Source organism: Apus apus, chromosome 1 (assembly GCF_020740795.1).
Source record: "Apus apus isolate bApuApu2 chromosome 1, bApuApu2.pri.cur, whole genome shotgun sequence".
Lineage (NCBI taxonomy): Eukaryota > Metazoa > Chordata > Aves > Apodiformes > Apodidae > Apus > Apus apus.
Window position 1 is genome coordinate 70,051,732 of NC_067282.1, and position 4,939 is coordinate 70,056,670.

Below are 4,939 nucleotides of genomic sequence, written 5' to 3' on the forward strand. Positions count from 1 at the left end.
CTCTCAGCAAAAATGGGGTGGCCATCTCCTCAACTCACAAGGGAAGGTTTCGCTCATTTAGTCCATCCAGTGGTTTGAGGTTTGTATTTGCAGAGGCAGTGTGATGCCACTCCCTAGCAAAGCTTTAGGGGCCAAGTCAGCTGTGGGCATGAGTCCTGACATACTTTTTCAGTAGGTTTCCCTCCTGCCTCCACATCCTCTCTCTGCTCTCCTCCAGGGCTGCTGGCAGCACTTCCTCACCTTTTGTCTGTGAAACACACCACACCAGCCAGGAACCAGCAACAGCCTTGCTTGTTTCTCCCCTGCCTTGAGTGCAATAAAGAGGGCAGTTCTCAGCACAGCTGCTAACAGACAGGTACCCCCAGCACAGTGTCACACACCTGCCTGCAGCAGAGGACACTGTCAAGGTCCCTGCTGCCCTGTAGTCAAATCCCTCAGCAAAAGGGAGACTGGGAAGCATAAACGACTCACTCCCCTGGTTCTATAAGGTGCCTCAGACTCTCAGGGTGCCAGGCATCGCTTGCAGGAGCAGCAGGAGGAGTGAGTCGCGAGAGTGGGAAGCAGCTGCAGCCACTCAGTCCAGATGGAGTCAGACCTCAGGAGGCTCGCAGCGCCGAGGCACAGCTTACTCCTTTGCAGCACGAGTCAACGAATGTTTTCCACAGTGTTTCCTCTCCTATGAGTTACTGCTGCAAGGCTCAGGGATGTGGTCTGCGGGTCTGTCTCAAAGCTGACACAGCATCAGGCCCCTTAGGGCACAGCAGCGAAAAAGCAAGAAAAGCAAACTGCAGGAATAAATTGCATACAGATTGCAAAGGTAAGCTACCCTCCCCAGCAGTATCTCTTCCAGGATCTCGATTCACTTTCCGCTCAGGAAGGAGCTTAGCTTTGCAGAGATCTCAGGAGGTAGATTTCATGGAGCTTTTCACATCGTGTTGCACTTTCAGTGGAGGAAGTGTGGACAGAGAGAGGGGCAGATGGCCTAGGATGACACAGTTTGCCAGGGCAGAGCTGCCACCTGAAGCACTGGAGTCCGAGATTGCTGCATTTGTCTGGGCTGGACACAGCCATGGTGGCAGTGGAAGGAGAAAAGACTTCTCAGTGCAGGAACTCCACTGCCACGTGGCCAGGAGTACAGACTACCCCAGGCAGTGCTTTGAGGAGGGATAAGGAGGGTTTCGGCACACTGGAAATCCCACTGTGCCCTCCAGTAAATCTACTCTGGCTGCTCTAGCCAAGAGAAATGGTTCTGCACAGACCCACCTTCCCCAGACTTGAGTCCTAGTTCAGAAGTCTTCAGCTTTTGTCAGCAGCCAGCTCTGGCTATGCAGGGCAAGCACATTCCTGCAGTGCTGACCCCTCAGCCCCTCCAGTCCAACCATGGAACACACTGCCTAGACTGTGGCTCTGTGTATAGCAGTGAAACAGTCATGTCAAAGGTTGTGGATAAAAAAGGGAGAGCCTGGAGCATGAGTAAGCAAAGCCTGAGTGGTTTGGGCTTCCAGAGTTGCCAGCAGTCTTGGATCTGATCTCTTTCTCTTGCCTTTGCACTCAGAAGATACACTGAGGAGTCAAAGCCAAGAATGATTGGCTGAGGCCAATTGTATGAGGTTCGATAAAGCCAAGTGCTGGGTCTTGCACTTGTGTCACAACAACCCCATGCAAAGCTACAGGTCTGGGGAAGAGTGGCTGGAAAGCTGCCTAGCAGAAAAGGACCCGGGGATGCTGGTTGACAGCCTGCTTAACATGAGCCAGCAGTGTGCCCAGGTGGCCAAGAAGGCCAACAGCATCCTGGCCTGCATCAGGAAGAGCATGGCCAGCAGCAGTAGGGAAATTTTCTTGCCTCTGTATTGGGCACTGGTGAGGCCACACCTCGGGTACCGTGTTCTGTTCTAGGCCCTTTCACTATAAGAAAGACATTGAGGTACTAGAGCATGTCCAGAGAAGGGCAACAAAGGTCGTGAAGGGTCTGGAGAGCAAGTCATACGAGGAACAACTGAGAGAACTGGGGTTGTTTAGTCTGGAGAAGAGGAGGCTGAGGGGAGACTTCATTGCTCTCTACATGTACTTGAAAGGAGGTTGTACAGAGGTGGATATCAGTCTCTTCTCCCAGGCAACAAGCAATAGAAGAAGCAGGGGCTCAAGCTGTGCCAGGGGAGGTTTAGGAAAAATTTCTTCACCCAAAGGGTTTTCAGGCACTGGAACAGGCTGCCCAGGGAGGTGGTTGAATCACCATCCCTGGAGGTGTTTAAGAGACGTGTAGATGTGGTGTTTCAGGGGCATGGTTTAGTGAAAGATTTGGCAATATACTAGGTTAACAGTCGGACTTGATGATCTAAAAGGTCTTTTCCAACCAAAACGATTCTATGATTCTGTTCTTAAGTCCTGCTTAACCAAGGTCTCCTGGAGAGGTTCCAGGGTTAGGCTGTTCACTCAGGTCCAACTCACTGACCACACAAAATGTCTGTGGCTGATCACCTATCAGATATCTCCTCCACACGTCCCCTCCCCACAGAAGGATGATAACGGCTCTACCTTGTCCTGTAGGGATGCTGAGAGACTCAGTGTCTTGCAGAGGAAGGTAATTCATTTCTTTTGTGTGGTTTTGCCTACAATCAAGGTGCTGCAGAGCTGGAGCACCCCAGCTAGCTAACTCTTGGAGCAGGATAATGCTTCTGCCAGTAGCACAGGATTAATTCAGGCTTCTGCTGAGCCATCTGCGCGGAAGCGTCTCGCCATTTCCTGACACCCACATGCTGGCTTTCAGCCCTGAGCTCTCTTCTGGGCCGACTGTACAACCTGGGGACTTTATGCCTCCAACACTGAGGATGGCTGGGTGGGTGGGTGAGTGGATGGATGGGTTTCTTCCAGTGAAGGCGCCCTGGAATACCAGGGCAGGGTAGTGCCAGCTCTCAACAGACTAGGTGAGGGAGAGTGGTGATTCATGGCCTGCTCTGGCTGAGGAAGAGCTGCATGAGCACAGCAACCGGCGGGTCTGCACACCCGTGAGCACGGCAGTGGTGAGCATGTAAGCAGGTCCTGCCAGGGGCTGAACATGTCTCTCTCAGAGTGTCCCTTTGGCAAGGAGAGAAGAAGGTGAGTGAAGGCACTGGCGTGCACACACCTGCTGCTTTGCCTGTGTTGGGTTCACCTCTGTGTTGCACTTTGTAAATGTCATTTGGGCTGTAAAACGTCACTTGATGTCTCTCTTTCTGAGGTGTTTTCAGCAATGTCTGCTCCAGAAACGTGGCTGAGGCCTGCCAGCTAACCTGAGAACACAGACTTCTCTTGTTCTTCTCCAAGAGCACTTTCCAAAGATCTCAAAACATTTTACACTGCATAATGCATCCCACAGCAGGAGCTTTGTTACCTGAAGCCAAAATTGATCAACAAGTCCCTACCTGAACCTGGGACTGTGCTACCTTCTGGTTTGCTGAAAGCTGTGGCAACCTCTTCAGCAGAAACTCCCCAGGGATGTGGCAGTCACAACCCTCAGGAGAGTAAGCAGGACACAGACGTGTTTTGCCCAGCCCTATGCAAGGAGGACAAGGCTGAAAAGTCTCCTACAGCCAGTTTGAGGTATCACAGCCCTCACTCCTCCTTATGCCCTCTGTGTATTCAGTCCCAGATGAGATGCTTAAGAGCTGCTTCACATCACACCCTTTGAAGAGGCATGGTGACTTTATGGCCAGGAGACTTAGCACTTAAGGGAGGCTGGCAGGGGAAAACCGAAGCAGGTCTGTCTTCTGCTCACACAAAACCTGCTTCTAAGCAGAGGTGACCAAAGTGTTGGCTGTGGCCGCTCATGCGGACAAGGCAAGAAATCACCAGGCGGCCGCTGCAGTGGGAGGTAGTTGCACTAATACTCCTTGCCTACCACAGAGCTAGAAGGGAAACTGAGGCACACAGCAGCAAAGTGAGCCATCAAGTGGCAAGACCAAAGCCCAGAAGTGTTGTGTTCCCTGGTTCTGGGTCATGCCCCATGGGCATTATCCCTCACAGTCTGTAGTGGTTGCAGGTGACTCAGCCTTGGAGCAGCTGGAGCCTCTGAGAAATCCATCAAGCACCCAGTTAGCAGCAAAACAAGCCCTCCAGGATGGACAAAAAAAAATCCCTCAGCAGGCAGAGCACAGACTGGGCCTGGGGAAGGCTACAGGCTTGAAGAAGGGTGGCTGGAAAGCTGCACAGAAGAGAAGGCCCTGGGGGTGTTGATCAACAGCCGATTGAGTATGAGCCAAGAGACTGCCCAGGTGGCCAAGAAGGCCAGCAGCATCCTGGCTTGTATCAGGAATAGTATGGTCAGCAGGAGCAGGGAAATTATTGTCTCCCTGTATCTGCATCCCCCTGTGCCGAGTGGCACTGGTGAGGCTGCACCTCGAACACTGCGTTCAGTTTTGGGCACCACAGTTTAAGCAGGACATTAAGGTGCTGGAGCAAGTCCAGAGAAGGGCAACACAGGTCATGAAGGGTCTGGAGAAAAAGTCGTATGAGGAGCATCTGAGGGAACTGGGGTTGTTCAGCCTGGAGAAGAGCGGGCTGAGGGGAGACCTCATTGCCCTCTACAAGTACCTGAAAGGAGGTTGTACCGAGGTGCGGGTTGGTCTCTTTCCCCAAGTAACAAATCAAGAGGAAATGGCCTCAAGTTGTGCCAGGGGAGGTTTAGGCTCGATATTCGAAGAAACTCCTTCGCTCAGAGGGTTTTCAGGCACTGGAACAGTCTGCCCAGGGAGGCGGCTGAATCACCATGCCTGCAGGTGTTCAAAAGACGCGTGGACGCGGCGCTCGGGGGCACCGGACCCCCCAGAGCTGGGATACCGGCTGGACTCGATCACCTTAAAAGGTCTTTTCCAACCAAAACGATCCCACGAGCCTCAAAGCAACCTCCCCCTTCGAGGGGCAGGGCCCGGCGCCCTGCCGCCGACCCTAGCCCGGCCCGGCC